This window comes from Galeopterus variegatus, unplaced genomic scaffold, assembly GCF_000696425.1.
Source record: "Galeopterus variegatus unplaced genomic scaffold, G_variegatus-3.0.2 Scaffold952, whole genome shotgun sequence".
Lineage (NCBI taxonomy): Eukaryota > Metazoa > Chordata > Mammalia > Dermoptera > Cynocephalidae > Galeopterus > Galeopterus variegatus.
Window position 1 is genome coordinate 329,267 of NW_007727063.1, and position 19,405 is coordinate 348,671.

Sequence of the window (19,405 nt, forward strand, 5' to 3'; positions counted from 1 at the left end):
AGGTATAAACCAATATTAAGAAAATGGGCCAAATAAGAATAAACATAAAATTAAGTAATATAAACTAGAAATTTTGAAAGGCTACTTTGAGCATTGTGGATTGCATGGATACATAATTTAAATAAAGCATCTAGGCTTTAAAACAAAATGGCTTCCCCATCATTGTGTTTTAATTTCTTATTTTTGAAACTTCAAAAATGGGTACAAAACTATGCTACCTACCCTAAATGAATTCTTGTGCAGTATATGCATGTATTGAAACAATACATTGCACCCCACAAATATGCACAAGTAAAGGTAAAAATAAAAAAATAAGAAGTTAAAACAAGTAAAGGAAATGTATGGATTAAACATCAACGTATAATCTAAGGCTAAACATATGAAACCAATGACAACATAACATCAACATTTTTCTCTCTCCAAGTGTAGATGCTGGATATTAAAGCTGTTTTCAATATAAAAATATTAGAGACTTGTGAGTCACCTAGTTCAGAAAATCCTAAACATCTGCTATCTCCATTTTCAATTTTATACTTAGAATAAAAAGTGATCAGCATTTGTTCTGACGATGACAAATTCTCCCATAACATGCATTGCTAATCTACTTTTCATTTACTTTGTACAACACGACATAATGAAATTCATAATTTCTGGTAGAAATTTCTGGTAGAAATACATAATTGTGATTATATTTGCTTCTATAAGGAACTCAGAGCCAATCTCTAATAAGAATGTTATCATAAGTAACAAATATGCATTAAGCAAAGGTGTCCTTGATTTTTTCACTTCATAAATTATCATTTTGATTGTAGACCTATCATGCCCTGTTAACAGATAAGAATATAGAGATGGAATAAGCACCATTTTTATAAACTAGAAAGAATTGATTTCTTTGCACATGACATGTGTTGCTAAGCCCCTTTAATAGAGGATTGCATAGCAACAATTAAAGAGTAAACTCAGATTAAGTATCTACAGGGTGGATCTAACCCTGAAATAAACTTTCAAATTAAATGAGACTAAGAAGGGATATAACTGATAGTATAGGGAAAGAATAGTTATGCAGAAAGAAAGATACAACATTCACAATAATACATTGAACTTTCAAAAGGAGAACTGAGGTTACTAGAAATGGGAAGGGAGGGGGGAAGGAAGAATTGACAAAGGGCCATGAATAGCAATGACAGTGTATATTATTGAATAATTATTCTGATTTGAGCATCACATATTGCTCACAAATACTGATATTCAACTCTGTACCCCACACATATGTACATTCAACTGTTACAAAAAAATTTAATAAAAAAATAAAATTAAATATAGTTTTATTGATTCTTATTATATGTAGTAATAAGTAGTTGTTTTAAAATATATTCAAATGAAGATTTCTTTACAGGAACTGATTTTATTTATAGTTAATGATGTAAGTCCTAGCAAAAATTTATTAGCCAACATACATAAAGGCTTTTTTTTTTTTTTTTTTTTCCTTTTTGTCTCTTTTTACTGACTGGTAACGGGATCGCAACCCTCGGTGTTGTGTCCATACCGCGCTCAGCCAGTGAGCGGGAACCGGTCACCACATGGGATCCGAACCCCCGGCGGGAGCTCCACCGCACTCTCAAGCGGCACACTCTCCAGTGCGCCACCGGGCCGGCCCCAGTCAACCCCTTTAGGATCTGCTGTACGGGCCAGTGAGCGGGAACCGGTCTCCACATGGGATCCGAACCCTCGGCGGGAGCGCCGCCACACTCCCAAGCGGCTCACTCTCCAGTGCGCCACCAGGCCCTTAAAGGCTTTTTTTTAAAAAAGTTTGTTTCTAGTTAACACTAAATATTTCTCTCCTCCAATCATATTAACATTGTTATTTTGATCATTGAATATTTTGCTCATAATTACTCTCTAGGATGAAGTAATTACAAATTCCATGGTAACAAAATTTATAGCTCTATAGGCTTTATTTTAAAATTGGGATGACTGTAGGCAATAATAATAATAGTAAGGCAAATAATACATTTTGCTACGTGTTATTTTAATTAATGTATGCAAAGGATAGTGATAACTAAAAATGTATGTTTATTTATGCAAAAATCTAACAATATTGTTGGTCAATGTTTAAAAGTTATTTTTACTACGAATAATATTAACAACCTGCTCTACTACTAAACCTGAAACCTCCCTCTAAATCATGTTGCAAGATAATATTTTGGTGAGGTATTCCTTTTTGGACAATAAAGGAACTTATAACAAGTTTAAGAAACACAATATTTTACTTGAAGTTTTATTTATCTTAATATGGCATACTAGTGAGATATTTAATATAGTATGTGTTCGTGTGAGTGTGTGTGTGTGTTTTGTTTTGATTAAAAAGAAGAAATAACTGATGCAGAATTCACCATAGCAAAGTAATCTCTTTAAGCTAATACTGATGTTAAGGTACTTTGATTCTTCAAAAAGAAAGTCTATAGCTCCTCTGAAATAGTACACAATAATGGGTTTTGTTATATGGAGCAGATGCCAATAAACTGTGAAGCGTTAGTCAATAGCACCACGAATAGGAATGTAAACTGTTAAAGGAAGTAAATCCTGTCCTCAAGCAAGGGAATTAATTTATACAGCTCACATTTCATATTTTGAAATGTATTACATCCTCAGTCTGCTTTCTTTGCTGCTAATGAATTGCCCAAAATAGCACATATTCTGAAATCCCTTGTAAGTTCACAAAAAAAAGGTAGAAATACAATTTTTGTGAATAATATTTTTCCCCAAAATTTGCTAAAGGGATTTATTAATAGTACTTTAAAAATATAATTCCCTGGTTGATAAAAATCTGCTGATCAGGTGAAGAAATTATGCAATCCATTCTCTTAAGTCTTCTGCCAAAAATATTAACTTTCCTTTTTAAGAGAAAGAAGAAACAAGCAAACTCATTCCAATTATTACTCTTTCAAGAGAGAAGTTTAATGAAATATCCTGTCCTATTTTATCCGAAGGCTTTATGAATTTTTAAATTTCACAATTGCAATGTCCTCACTTTAGCCTCTGGTATGAAGTTCACTTAATGCTATTCTATGCACTGCTGTCTCCCTTGGATAACAGCCTGTTTGCCAGACCTTTTCCCCTACCATTGCCCCATCAAATTATGTGTACCATTTCCAATGGACCCTGCTCTTCGAAGCAAGCTAATTTGGTAAAAACAAAACCAAACAGAAACCTGACCTCAAAACAGCATTATTGGTTGCTTCTGGGTTAGTCACTGCTGTAACAGATAATGCCTGCATTTTCAAAGGATCTTCTGAAGATGTATTCCCAGAGACACACAGTGTGTGGCCCTGGTAAAGACCAGGGTGTAAATGTATTGTTGGGAATTTTACATATCCAGGTATAGTATTAATACAGAGATTCAGGGACACTGAGATCCTCTTGGGACTACTCTAAACACAATTAACTATGTGTGTCCCTTTGTTCATATCTACTTATTTATAAATAGCATCAGATAAAATTCAATTTGTGAAGAGAAGATTTAAAAATGTTTTCCAACTTTCTTTTGTAAAACTTTGGTTTGATATTATAATTCAGAGTGAGTTCTGAGACAAAAATATTATCAAATGTCTACCACATTAACCTTCAGAGATTTCGGAATAGTCCATATATATGTTGCCAATATATGTGTGCTTTTTTCCTTACATAGAGAATGTATTGCTACTTTTTTCACTATGGGTAAGTTGGAGAGAAAAGGGTATTACTTCTAAATTTCTACCAATATGCTAGCATATTATAATTTGAATGATCATAGGTTATATCCATGCTTATTTGGATGATAACTGCTAAAATAGAATGTTTCTAAAGATACTCAAATCAGTCTTCAGTTTACCAGCCGTAAATGAGTTCATTTTCAGAGAAAATCCTCCTAAAAATGAAGGGGACAAGGATTTAGTTTAATCAGCATTTTAATTTTCTTCCACGGCAGAAGGTATGTCATCTGCAATTTTTAAAGCTAGTTTATTGGATATGTCATTTTACACATGAAACCACCCTATCTGAAAATTGTAGAGATGGTCCAGTGTCTAACATTTGAACTTAAAATAACAAAATACTTAGGTGTAAAATATCGTCAGCTTTCAAATAACTGCTAATGCTTTTCTTTTGTTTTTCTCATATACCATACTCATTTCTGTGATACCGAGGAAAAAAATATAGAGTCCTAAGAACACTGAGGTCAGAAAAAGTTCTATATTTAAAATAAACAGGAATATATCTTATCATTAAATTAAAAATGGTAAATCTGCTAGAGTATATCTTAGGTTAGCACATCTGTTTGACATTCATTTTTCTTTCACTAGATCAGGTTTGCTTAGCACTCTAATACAGTACTAATTAACTTGCAAAAAAGGAAGTAATTAATCATTCCCTGGACACCCACTTTGATTGATCCTCTACTAGTAATGCAATTAATTGGTATAAAAAGTGGGAGACCAATTTGATTGACTAGAGTGCTACTCAGAGAAATACCAAATTTTGTCATGATGTCCTGCGACTGTTGACATGAATAACAGTAGGGTAATTATTAGTTGAACGTTTTGTTAGTCGGATATCTAATTCTAAAGGTAGACAGCTGATAAAATTAAACAAAAAAACCATGAAACTTTAAAATAATTACCTAATAATGGATTATTAAAACTTATCCCTTAATAATTAAGAACATTAGGGGTTAATTATCTAAAAGCAAAATAAAACTATCCAAATATTTTTCCAGGCAAATTTTGATATACGAAGACTATAGGGAAAGCAGTGATCTGGAGAGATTGTGCTAATTATTGGTCTAAAAAACTCAAGGATAAAATAAAATTCAATTAATTAGAATGAAAGTGTAACTATGGTTTATATATTTAAGGGCATAGTAGCACTTACTTGCCAGAAGAGAATTTTGATGTCGCAGAACATAATCTTTATCCACAGTTTAGCCAGTGTTACCCATGTAACTATTAATTAGGTATTTTTGTTTGCTGCTGTATACTCAGGAAATTTGACTCCATAGGCCTCCTAATGTTTCTTTAAAATCCATCTTTGAGAGAAGTCACACATTAATTCATGTATTACAATAAAAAGAACAATGAATACCATCATTCTGTTAACACTGTGTGAAAAAAAATAGGAAATATATTCTACCTAAGAAAGAGAAGTTATGCTCATTTTAGAGCTTAATTTTCCAGCCAGATCAATTCTGTCTCTGCAAGCAATGCATTTAAAAGATTGTTTCTTAAAATTGTGTTTAGTCTTAGCCTGTATAATATTGTCAGTCCATGGGGGTGGAGGAAAAGTAAAATAATTTATATAAGGTCAGAAAACCTGAAATCATGTATTTTGAAAAATCAATCAATCCGTATTTCTAAAGAGTGATATTATCTTTCTCTCTCTCTTTTTTTTTTAATAAAAAGATGACCGATAAGGGGATCTTAACCCTTGACTTGTGGTTGTCAGCACCATGCTCTCTCAAGTGAACTAACCGGCCATCCCTATATAGGGATCCAAACCCGTGGCCTTGTTGTTATTAGCACCATACTCTCCCAAGTGAGCCACGGGCCAACCCCTAGGAGTGATATTATCTTTATTAATGATATCAGTTATGGTCTGTTTGGAGAAAAGGGCAGGATTCAATGCTCCTGAGTTCTAGAGGTATAGGACAGATTTTTCATTGCCTTGCTATGTTTTATTAATTACCCTGCCAACAGAAAACAATATATAGATTTCTGCTCTATTAAAATTAAAAGAAAAAATTCCCTCACATAGAGTAATATTTTTAAAGTAACAATAATATCAAAGTCACGTTATTCTTTTTCAAAGGAAAACTATTGCACTTGCTAATACTGTCTGTGACTACCAGTTTATTTTAGTCCCTAAAGTGTTATATAAGGAATAGTGTTAGAAATGTATCTGTAGATAAATGGATTAGAAAGAATGGTTCCACCCAAGTTCAGCTGTCTGCCAATGCTTAAAACAGGATAAGACACACTTGATACTGATAGTAGTTTGTATAATAAATGTGCTTAGGCAGATATAAACAGTGATCTAGAGGCAGATACTCTGTGATGTGTATTACTTTTACCGCTTAAACTGACATGCTTTTGAAAAGTCTATCTTTCATCATTCAAGCTTATGAAAGTTTAAAAATATATCATAATAGGAAAATGGGTGAAACAAATTTTATGATACCATCCTCTCATATCCAACTTCCTTATATAGGAAATACAATCACAATGTAGACAAATTGAAAAATGACTTCTAATTTGGAGTATCTAGGCTTTGTGAAGGCAATGAAAGATTCATACTAAAGATAATTTTTAAAAAGTCACAGAGGTCATGGATCAAAATGAGAAGTGTATCTTTAAAGTTGGAAACTTGAAGACATTTACAGGATTCCATTTGGATGACAGCTTCTAAGATGAGTATATCTTTAGTATCTTAAGTCTAATATGGATTAGATAGACATTTATCACTCAAAAGCAGGCCACTCTAAGGAAAGCAATCTCTTATCTTGTCTTTTCTGTTTGAAAATGACAAACACCAGGAGCTTGGCACAAGCTGCCAATTGAAAGCCAACGCTGTAAGGTCTGGAATGTCAGTAAGCTTGAATAACCTCCTTCAGTGACAGAGAATAGGTGGAATTCTCTTCACAGTAAGCCTTCCTCGGCTTCTGAATTTTTATTAGGCTACCTACTCCATATAATAAAGTTCATTTGACATTTATATTTCTATTATTTATGAGCCATGAGGTAATTCACTTTATGACCTTCTTCTGTCTTTCTTCTGCTTCTTTTATCTTACTCTCACTCCTCACTTTTCTTTGCGTGTAAGACTATTTGCCATTTGTTCTTTTTTGTAGTTCTTTGAAAATATGATCAGTCATGCCAGATGCAACTTTGGGTGACATGGAACATTTAGTAGTGTTAGCCACACACCAATTTCTTCTTTTAAAACAATTTATAAATTCGGATGAATGAGGAGCATTATAGCAATATATTTTTAATCTTCATGACACTTTTAAATTGTACAATAACTTGCAACTTTCCTAATTGCTTGCATCAACAGAACACTCAACAGCTAGTGAATATATCAAGGAATTCATTAGATAATGAATAACTATGGACTATCTGTCTTACCATGATTTCTGCAATTTGTTAATTTACATCTTTATTGAATGTTGGAGATTCCCGATGGAGAATAGAATAAAGGTGACAGTATTTGCTGAGCCAATTTTTTTCCCCTGTTTTAATCAATAATCTTAGTAATTGTTGTCTCAGTTCCACTAGTTACATGATCTCCATCTGGCACTTTATTTTAATCAGTCTTATATTGTAAAAATTTGTATGTGACATAAAAATTTCTTCAAAATAGTATATATGAAAGTAGGTATTAAAAGTTTAACTTTTTCTTTGTAACCTGTATCGACCTCAAAAACTATGAGAAAGCTGATGATTTTAAATATTATTTTGGGGCATATATTTAAATCATAGTTTTAAAAAAACTTGGATGTTGATTAATAATTTTATTGTAGTACTTCATTTTCTAATCACTATTGATGAAATCTTTCACCACAGACCATAGCAGATCATCTCTTTTAGGCCACCATCTTACATATGACAGGGTTTTAATCCATCCACTGTAATTAACTAACTCTGCGACCTTGGATAGGCCTTTAACCTCACTGTGTCTCCATTTCCTTAGCTATAAAATGAAGGGATTATATTGATCTCTAAGGCCCCTTCTAGGGTCACAATTTTATAACTATTAAAACCCTAAAATGTACATGTGCAGGTGTTGCCTTTTATATTGTCTTTGAATTTTAGAGCTCCCAGGGACCTTGGATACAATCTAGTCCAATCCCCTTATAATGCAAATGAGAGAACTGAGATTTAGCTCTTTTAAGCAATAGCTTAATATCCTAAACCAAGATTTGATGCTTATCAAGTTCTAAAATAAAAGAGTCACTAATGTTGGTAAGCAGCTACCTTTTGCAATTTAAATGAGGCAAATCATTGAGCGTAGACTAGTATAAAATTTAAATAGTTATCATCGCCCAAGGGAAATGTAATATATCCATATGGAACACTTTTTATATATGTGATGAGGCCATGTATTAAAAGAAAGGTTCCCATCTAGCATCTTCTGCAACTGAGAGGGCAATTTGAGCAATATGGACTGCTGATTTCTGAAATTACTATTAGTGCTAATCAGTGAGTTTTATAGGAAAAATTGCAAACATGCTGAATGTTAATGATCACTGTGTCAGGAAAGCTAGCTACTGCTCACTATTGTTATCTAACATAGACTAATTTGTGTGTACTACTTACAAAGCAACTTGAAATTAAAAATGACTTTTAGAAGATAAATTTCTTCTGAATATGGCGAAAGGTACATGAAAAGAATCTTAAGGAGGAGAAACACAGAATTGATATGTAAATATATCCCTCATCCATTCTGCTATAAACGCAGCTCTTCCTCTTCTGAAATTCCTGTGTCATTCTATGCTATTTCTACCTCCTAGAAGAATGATGAAATTACAATTAACAGGGAATTGATTTTGATAGATTCAAATCTCTTGTTAGTAGTGTGCCACACAGTGAAAATGTTTGGAGTAAACATTATTATAGTAGTCATTTATGGCCAGTGATTAGAACTGGAGATGAAAACAGGATAACTATAGGGGCTAAAAAGAAGCTGCACTCTGCTCAAACCATCAAATTATATGAAGAAATTTGTTTTACATATAAGGTCTGTTAGCTTTTATTTATACTAACTGATGACATCACAGAAGCCGATGCTCAGGACTGAGAAAGTCATGCTGAAATAAAAATATTTTGAGAAAAAAATACTTGATGATCTTGAAAATAGAATTATTTTTCTAGGACAAAATTATCTAAGCATGTAAAAAATAATGAGTTTTAATTGACGTTTTAGAAGATTCTACTACTCTTTGGCTCATCAGTAGTGCATTGCAAGGCTCACTGGCTCACTATATTTTTTGTTTTAATGGTATAGTTTTCCAGGGTTGACATTAGACTGTGATTCCCTTAGATTTAGGCATGTAACTTAATCTAAAACTGAGCTGCACAATTCTTTCTTAATTGATATTTCCATTTAACTGTACCCTGCCTATCTCTTTGGAAAATGTGTGTCCTCATGATGCATAAGTACCCCTTGGCTTTGATTTGAGAAAGAAGTCAATTTTACAGAGACACATACATGTTGTCTAAGTCCTTTTAAAGAATGTAGCAAATTAACCTGTATTTAAAAGACTAAATTAAATATTAACAAGGAATTCAGGAATCCTTTGCCAAATTCAGACTGTAGTTAGAAGATGCAGTACTCATTAGAGATATTTTTGAAATATGAATGCACCAAAGGCCTTCTCAGTTGTTGGATCAATCATCATGCTTTTGTGTTTGTTTTTTCCACAGATAACTTTCTATAAAAGCTACTTTTACTATATTAGACCAATTGCAAACATCACTATACTAATGTTTTCTGATGTTTTACCCCCCTCCCAGTGTTGATTCTGAATTGAATTGGACTGGAGAACAGGATATATTGGAAAATGTCACTCAAATATCTGTTTTTATTCAAGTAGAAAATTGGAGTGTCAGGATTCAACCAGAATTAAGTCCAAATATTGAAATTCTAATTAAAAGTGCTATTGTACTGAACTATTTTTTCCTTCTGAAAAAACTAGCCATTACATTTTCACAGAACAGCTTAGCTTCTAAAATATAATATCTGAAATCCAAATATCATGGGGAAAGATCTTAAACACACTAAGCCCAATTCAATACCCTTGTAACTCTTTGAAATATCCCCTCAGGGTTTCAAAGGATATGAACTGTGGCTAAGGAAAAAAACCTTTCATCTAGAAAGATCCCATAATGCCCAACAGTCTGAAGTGAATCTGTCTATACATTATCACTCAATATAGGGTAAAAGCAGACTGCTTTCAGGGCAGAGAATGAAAGACCGCTACATAGCTGAAATTAATCACACACTTTAAACTGAATTTTCAGAGCTGCTTTAGCAATGCTATTTTTGCAAAAGGAAAAAAAAAAAAAAACATATTGTAACAAATTCAAACTAAGACCTGGAGAGACTTTGTTTTTTAAGAAAACACCTTGAATTTCTTTGCTTGCCTACTCCCAGAAAGATTTTTCCTGAAATTGGAGAATTTTAACACCCATAAGATTAAAAAAAAGAATACATTAAGCTGTAGTAGGTACAGATATGTTTCATCCTCCCCTATTTCTTAGTCTCATATCTACTAAAGATTGCCGTTGTAATATGTATGAGTAAATAATTAGTTGTGAAGAGAAGCATTCTAATGGAGTGGAGCCAGACTGCATGGATTAGAATCTCCACTCTGCCCCTTACCAGTGATATGATGTTTAGCAAGACATTTAGGCTCCCTGTGCCTCAGTTTTTCTCATCCATAAAAAGGGGATAATAATAGTAGCTGCCTCATAGCATCGTTGTATTAAACGAAAGTGTCCACATGTATGTATCTAAATATATACTTATATTCACAGGATTTTAAAATATTTTTTTTTCTCACGTTAATACATATTCTCACACAGTGCTGTTCAGTTTCATGGGCACACTAACCACCCAGAGATCTTGTTAAAATGCAAACTCAGCAGTGCGGTGTGGGAACCTGAGCTCCTGCATTTCTAACAAGGCCCTGGGGATGTCCATGCTTCTGGTCTGGGGACTGCACTTTGGGTAACAAAATTCTAACAAATGGGTTCGGTGGCTGACCAAAATAGTGATGAGGGAGAGCAGTGCAGCAATTGGCCATGATGAATTAAGGCATTAAAATAACTCATGATGATCTGTCTTAAAGCTTCAAAAGACATTATTTTATATTTTGAGATCTTTCAAATTTTACCACACTGGAGTTTATGTTATAGGCACTTAGGGATAAGTCTCATACTGAAGTGTAAAGCATTCTAGAGAGTTTTGAAGTGTTAGTGTGTACTCGTTTGATTATTCAACAGAGATTTTTCTCTCCTTTCTGTCTATCTGCACACACATATGTGCACATGCATGCACGCGCAAGTGCACACACTTTAGTTTTTCTGACAATTCTTATTTGAAAAACAAGCATTTCATTTATATGTCAACATGTCATCTAGGTGAAGATAAATACTATTTTTATTCTAGTTGAGCAACTATACACAAACTCTTCATTTCTAGGAAACTAATCAGGAAAACAACAGGATAGATAGAGCATTAGTAAAATAAGGTGGTAACTGCACTGTCAAATAATCAAGTCAGCAAACATCTTCTATGCACTAGAAGTCATTATGCTTCGCATTACACACAAGTTGATTAAGAATCCTTCTGGATCGTTGCTGGTGTTGATGTTCGGGTTTCTGCGAACAATTATCAGAATGGGGATGGTGAATAAAGGAAGCCAAGGAAGAAAGTAGATGAAAAGAGACAGACAAGTTTTCTATTGAATGTGGGGTGCTGGACTGTTTTATTTGACTACTTTTGCATGTATCTAGAAGAATCTGCATTTTGTACATTCCTATTGAGTCATAAAAAAGAAATGCCCTGTTGTTAAAGTCCTAATAGTTTTGGGAAGCATATTTGCTTAACAATTCAATGTGGATGTATTATTCTATGATAGGAATTTTAATTGGGTAACTGCTGATTATGTGTGAGTTTTATTTCTTTCTTTATCTCAGTGCTTACTAATATAACCTAGTTTAGTTCCAAAGAGAGGAGAATTATTGACTGATTATTTGTTCTTGCGTCTTGTTTTATTATCATCATTCATTTACTTTGCAATCTTCCCCTCCCAATATGTTTTAGAAGGCTCTATGCCTCGAGTCTAATGGGCATAAAATGAAGGGGAGTCTGTGTTTTTAGTATGCATGATGTTTTCTGAATATAGATGCTTAGGGAAATTGTAGGCAGATGTGTTTTCATCTCTCATGGAATATGGCTTTTTCTATTCTACACGAGGAATCAAAGATAGCCAAGTTCTATTCAACATTGTGGTTTATTTGAATTAAAACTTTATATAGTTTAAAAATTTGGTATTTTATGTATTTCAAATTATTTTAGGATTCTCCAGTTAATCATTAGAATTCCATAAACTCTTAGCAGCACTAGCAATAATAATTACACAGTCAAGAGTAATGTGTTCATGTTTAAATTTACAGACTATACTTTTCTTTCAAAGTGGGTGGATTGATATGTTAGAAGGAGTAGATTGATAATGTTTTATTGCTAATTTGTATATCAGGATTACCCTCACACTCCATAAGCATAAGTACAAATAAACATTCCTCCTCAAGGTGAATATATTGAAGGTGAAGCAAACTTACTCTCAGCAAGAGGGAATAATAAGAATACTTGGCATTTTTATAACTTTCCCTAATTTTTATAGAAATAAACCATTTTTAATATTGTTTTTTATTGTGTAGAAATGGCAGCCCAAATTTTTTGCTCCATCACTAATGTGTTTCATTGTAAATTTTAAATATATTTCTGTAATTCTCTTTACAATGGCTTTATTATATGAAACTAAACCATTTCATTGTAATATTTTAAGGTGATTTATTGCCAGTAACTTCATGGCAAAATACCATTTTTTCTAAAAAATGTCATAGGTGAGCACAAAAAAAGTTTTTAATCAACAAAATTTGTTTTAAAGTATTTTATCTTGAAGTTAGCAATGAAACTGCTGTACATGTACATCTGAAATGCTGAATGCCCTATCAGACTTCAGCCTCTGCTGATTTATAAAGAGTGATTATCTAATGAAGATAGTATTAGGCATGCATGAGAGTTCTTGAAGCGATGATTTGCAGTTTTGACAAATTACTGTAGATCAAATGATAATGCCTCATTTGTATTCTTTATCCTCTTTCTTGAATCTTCATCTTTACTTTAAGCAAATATAGAATTAGCTTTTAAGAGAAATAATCATTTGTGTGGAAAAGTAAATGACGCTTAGATGGATGCATGAGTTAATCCTTAGTGTTCTCAAGTTACTCCTGTTTTTGAAGGAAAGATTAATTTTGTTATTGAATTAATGCATACACATCTACTTGGTACTGTATATTAAGTGGAAAGAACATGATTAGGAATAAAGGGACCTGAGACATACTCTAGGTTCTGTCAATAACTCCGTGTGACCTTGGAGAAGTCAATCTTTCTCTTTAAGCCTATGTTACATACTTGTAAAATAACAGGTTCAGTCTAGCTGTACAGTTTTGTGGTCCAATTTTCCCATACATAATATTGCATTGAACTTAAATGGAAATTTTTAAATTCTTTACTTTTTTTCTGTTATATTACATTAGTTTGTTAATGTTGAACAATAGTTATCACTAATACCTGTTATTCATACCAAAGGATTTAATCTGAATTTTCTTTTGAGCTAAAAAAAATAGTATAGAATGTTTTAAATAAAATAACTAACATGAAGGTGAAGACCTTAGAATACCTCAAAAACTCATCAGCATCTTACCCAGTTTAAACCTCAAGGGAAATTCGTGTAGACAAATAGGTATGATATAACTTTAAGAATAGTGGAGAAAATAGAGGATACGTTTCAAATGATCACAAGCGTTAATAAAACATTTTTTTTTTTACAAAAAGATCATTAAAGAACTCTACTATACATGTTGATTCAGTGTCAGTGATTCATAAGTACTGAATCATTTATGAGTTTCGAGAGATAGTAGAAAATTTCCTGGAAAATTCTGATAAAACAGAGTGCTTGAAGTAAAAGGCATTACCTAAGGAGAATTGTTATAGCTTGAGAATTTTTTTTTTTGTTGTTAATATTTTGAAGAGTAACCTAAATGATCCAAAGAATAACTATCATTTTTATATACTATTTAATTTATTTTAAAATGTAGGGTACTCTCTGATTACTGCTGCTGTAAGAATAAAGGGAGCAGTAGTTGATAAGATACTAGATAAATAAATAGTCTATCTCAATTTTCTGCCTCAAGTGAGTTGGCTCCTGAAGCATGCCATTACACCACAGTCCACTATCTTATCAGAAAAGCCTAAGGGTTTCTCTTTTCATTGGCCTTTTCCCTGGATATTTTGACCACACAGCTTGCCTTAGTTTCTTAATAACCCCAAATTTCACAATTGCTTCTTAGGCAAATACAAGATGAATAATTAACATTGTATTTTCAACAGATTCTGTTGTATTTGTTCTTTTATACTTGTTTATAATTTCATACATGTGCCAAAAGTATATGCATACACATGTAGATCATCATTCAAAGATTTTCTTTTTTTAATTTGCAGAAAATATCATCAAGCCAAATATTAGAATGAGAAATATACTTTTTCTTCCAGTAAATCTGCTGAGGCCTTATTGCTTTCTCTGGATCAATGACAAGCCTTGTCTCCCACCTGTGGGTTGGATAAATAGAGATGATTATTTCATTAGATTTCATCGGTCGTGGGGAGGGAGGATGTACGCGGTTAAAGGCAAAGTTAATTACATGCTGCTTTTTTTTTTTAATACACTATGAAAAGACTTGCTTCATTCAACATAGGACTAGTAATAATGTTTAATGATTGCGTTTTTGTTTGAGAATATAGTGCAGGTAAGAAAAAGCAAATAGTCTCATGTGAACACAGTCATTGGGAGCAATTAGGGACTCTATTTATAAAACACAAATGCATACACATATAGTTTGTTCAATGAGTATTTTGTGGTATTTCTGGAATGATCCATAAAGAAAGTTCTTAAGAGCTCATGGAAATGTCATATTAAAGACATATTAAATATCTGATGTATCCCTGAAGCCAAGTCATTTTAATATATCTTAAAATCAATTAAAATAGAGTTTCTGAGAAATGTAACATATACAGCATGTTTCAAAAACTCATATTTTCTTCTTAGGTTATTATATGATGATGATGTGGTAAATTCTTAGTAGAGTTTCAAACACAATTTCTGATACCCTCAACTCCTACTGTATAAATGTAATATAAGGGTTATTCCCATTGCCATTGTTTTGATTTAATGGATCATTTATTAATTTACACAGTTAAAGATTTTGGAACTTTAATCCAGGTTAGGCTATTCATCATGATTAAGTCCCAAGGCACTCTGAAGTTTTCTATAGAAATGGTGGTAGCCATCATATGATGGTAGGTTTCATAAGTCTGTGAAGAAATTTTAATTTTATGAAATATCTTCTATTTTTTTATTTACACTACAGAATGATAGCTAGACTATCATTTCCTGATAACGCAATATTAAATAACCAAGTCACATGGCTTACTGCTGATGTCAACTTAATTTGTAGGAATGACCACTGAGTGGTATATTATAGCACTTTTTAAAAAATACAACAATGCCTTAAATCCCATCATGGGTAAATTTTGTTTCTCCTCTTCTGCTTATTTTATAACCCAATTAAAATTAATGCTGAGTTTTGCATTAGAAACCTGACATGACAAAGATCATTCATAAATAATGTAAGAAATAAATATCTTGGTAGGAAGCTTGTTTTTAAAAGAATAAATAAATAAAGGGAAGAAAAATCATATCTAAAATATACCTTAAGAAGACCAAGCTATGGTATTGACTTCTATTTTTTAAATGTTATTTGAGAATTGAATATCCTTCATAGATTCTAGATTACCTTTTCCAACCATAGTATTTGTGCAAGGCAGAGATCTAGTGATGATGAATGATTTTAGTAACTTATTTTTATACATATAATATCAATATAAAACAGGCTCAAAATATGGCAGGTTGGAAACAAATGTACTAGATTTTAAAAGATTCTAATTAAAAGTGAACAGTGCATTTAAATCCAGGAAATTTTACTACAATGCCTCTTGAGTTAACTGATAATGAAAAACTTCCAGAACAGAGTAATACAGCAAAAAAATGATAAACCATAAATCACTAATAAAATATAACAAGCTCATCTTTATTCAATTTAAGATAAAGATGACTTATCGAGTGAGACCTTTAGGCAGAGGATTCTGTCTTGAGATAATGAAGATTTTCATACCTTAGAAGTTTTCCTGGGTTTCATATGAACTCAAATCAGTCTGAATTATTAATTTCCACCTAGATCTTCAACTTTATAATCAGCAAAGCTCCTAGATTTTTGGCTCAAAACATAATGAGTTGTTTCATGAGTTGTTGCTGTGTGTGGAGTATCTGTTTATATGTGTGTATAGGGATGTGTCGGGTATTTACCTAGTATTTATTTTGTAGAATGTAAATTTGTAAGTCACTTTATGCATTCTTCCTATGGGTTTAAAAATGAATCTCTTTTGGTTGCTAGATCAACTTGTAAATACCTCATTTAGTCTGCTACTATAGTAACTCATAAGAAGAGAAAGGTTGCTTTTCCATATTTTACCTCTGGTCTCGTGTCAGTGACTGCTGATTATAAGTACTATTAGTGAAACAGAAATCAGCATGGAGCACTCAAGTGACTTTTCAAATAAAGTTCTTGTTTCAGCATTTAGTTTCCCAAAAGGCTTTTAATCAAGGTTATGGGAAAGTCCATAAACTTTCTGCTGAATATTTAACAAGCTGGAGGTCACTGCAAACATGTCTTACCAAGGGCAAGCGAAATGAGATTGCAATCAGGAAAATAGAAGCCTCCATGATAAGAAAAGCTTTGTCTCCTAGATAAAATCTAACAAAAAGTCAAAGTGACTCACATTTTCTAGTTTTTTTAATAGGATTTAATTTTCCTAGTTTGAGCCATCATTTTCAAAAATGGTAAATAGAACTGAGTAATTCATTTGATTCGAATCACTAGCTTATCTTTAAGATGATTGGAATTAATTCTGCACAAAGGAGATACTGGCAGAATTTAACTAAGAAGACTTCACTGCAGTTTTACTGTTTAATATTAAAAGCATAATTCCTTTTGGTAAAAGAAGTTTTATCAAAATTGCAAATGCTGTGTGATAACTGTACATTTTCTAATTGACTTAGCCTATTTTTATTAATACTTAAACCAAAACTATATTTCTACCCTCACAGGAATCAAAAGTCAATGAAAGCAGATAGCAACAGAGATTTAAAAATACCTATTGTATTATCTTCCAACATGAAGTACCATCAACATTGTCTATTGAAAATGATAAGTAGTAAAAATAGAAATGTATTCTTTGGATTTTTAGGGACTCAAAGGAAATTTTGGGGGCTTTAGTGTGGTAAGGGCAAATTATGATCATGTGCATTATATGCAATTTTTACTGACATTAAATATGTAATTAAGTGTGATAAGGGCACATTATTTATCTGTCATTCAGTGTGGTAAGGGAAAATTATGATCATCTGCATCGTATGTAATGCTCTATCATTAGTTGATCTGCCATGGAAACAATAGAATTGTTGGGTAAAACGGAATGTGCAATTCTTATCACTAAATTTTGGAATCATTAAAAAACAAGAAAGAATAAGAAAACATCATTGTATCCACCCCCTCATATTTTTTAAGCTTGCCATTCTGCCATGATTATGTCAGATCTCTCTTTTTATTTTTAAAAATTAAAATATTAGAAATCCAGTTTCATCCCTCTGAATACTCCTCTGCTCCCAATCTCCTTCCTCTCACTCCAAAGTAAACCACAATTCTGAATTTGATTTTTATTATTCCCTATTATTACTTTTAATATTTCGATTACATCTAAAATGCATTATAAATGATGTCATCACGTACATTTCTTTCTGCTGCTTACTCTTTTTGCACAGCCTTACATTTGTGGGATTTATCTATATTGATATATGTAAGCCTAGTTCCTTTGCTCCTGCTGCTGTGTAGTGTTCTGTGTGAATGTTCCACAGTTTAGTTCCCTATTGATATTTCCAAGATATGCTGTTTACAATTCTTGACCATTACAAAAACTGCTGCAAAGAACATTCTTGTTTCTGGTTGTTCGTGTTTAAAGTTACCCTAAGGTATTTACCTATGTTTAGAATTGTCGGGTTGTAGCACATAAGCATCTTCAACTTTTCTGGAGTCTCTCAGCAGTACATAAGCATTCTTATTGCTTAATATATCATAGCCATTCAACACTTGGTATTTTACTTTTTAATTTTAATTTTTCAAATCTTATATGTGTACAATGGCACACCATTTTGGCTTTTATGTACATTTTATTTTTTACTAATAAGGTTGCATATTTTTTCAAAAATTTATTATTTATTATTTTTTTCTTTTGTTCATTACCTGTTTGTAAACATTGCCAACTTTTTTATTGGATTATCTTTTTCTTATTTATTTTCATATTCTTTTCATAGTCTTAATAAAATTTTTCAGATATGTGTATGACAGGTACCATCTTTTGATCTTCTACTCATCTCTATATATGCATCAAAAAAACGTTGGTAGATATTGGTAAGATGCCTAGGATAAAGGATAAACTAGTTTACAATCCCACTTTATGTGCATGAGTTTGCTCTTTCCCTATACTCTTGAAGACAGTGGATAAAATTAAAGTGTTTTAATTTTGCCAAAGTGATAGAGATAAAAAAAAAGTCTCATTGATGTCTGGATAGAATTTTCCATATTTATAAGTGAGACAGAACATCTTAGAATGTCTTAACATGTGTTCACCAGAATATTAATTACAGCTACTAAAAGTTCCCATTTTCATTATTACATTGCAAACTACTATAAGACTTTTACAAATTACTGCATTTTTTAAAAAAAGAATAAATTCTCAAAATTCTCAATTAAGTAAAATTGGATTCATCAGAAATTAATTTGCATTGTCAAGCACATATAGAAGAGAGAAGCACCTGAAATGTTAGCGTTTGCCATAGTTACTAGAATGCGTGTAGTTATGAGAAATACCTCATTTATTATTATTCTTTACAGAATGATATTTTTGTGCAGATCTATATAGATTTTATCCATATAAAAGCATGGTTAGCATTAAAATATTTTTTAAAAAACTATAATTGGATATTTATATGTAGAGTGACAGAATTTAAGCTGTGAATTGCCAACATTACATTAATATATGGTGTATTATATACTTCCTGAGAACTAGGGGAATCGATTGCTAATTGATTGCTAATTTTAAATAAGTTTAACCTATTTTAGTGGAATTTATTTTGCTACCATGATTTCCTTTGATTATAGCTATACTTATTGTAATAATTCAGGACCAATTTGTGAGATGTTATTAATAGATTTGCAACATAACTAGCGCCACTTTAGACAAGCCCAAGTACAAAATGGCACCACCCACCTCCTCCCCTCCCCTCCCCCCTTCCTTTTACAAGAAGCCTCCTGACTTAGAAACAACTTTCCGGCTTCTGCATTGGTGGTGCAGTTCTCCACCCAGTTACATCAACCTAATGGTCCCTTCCCCCCGCCCCCCCCCCCCCCCC

General features: G+C 32.3%; 1 protein-coding gene across 1 annotated transcript in view; it reads left to right on the plus strand.

Moving 5' to 3' along the window:
- LOC103591260 (protocadherin-11 X-linked-like) overlaps window positions 1-19,405 on the plus strand; it is a 262,098-nt gene that overhangs the window by 185,819 nt on the left and 56,874 nt on the right. The window lies entirely within an intron of this gene.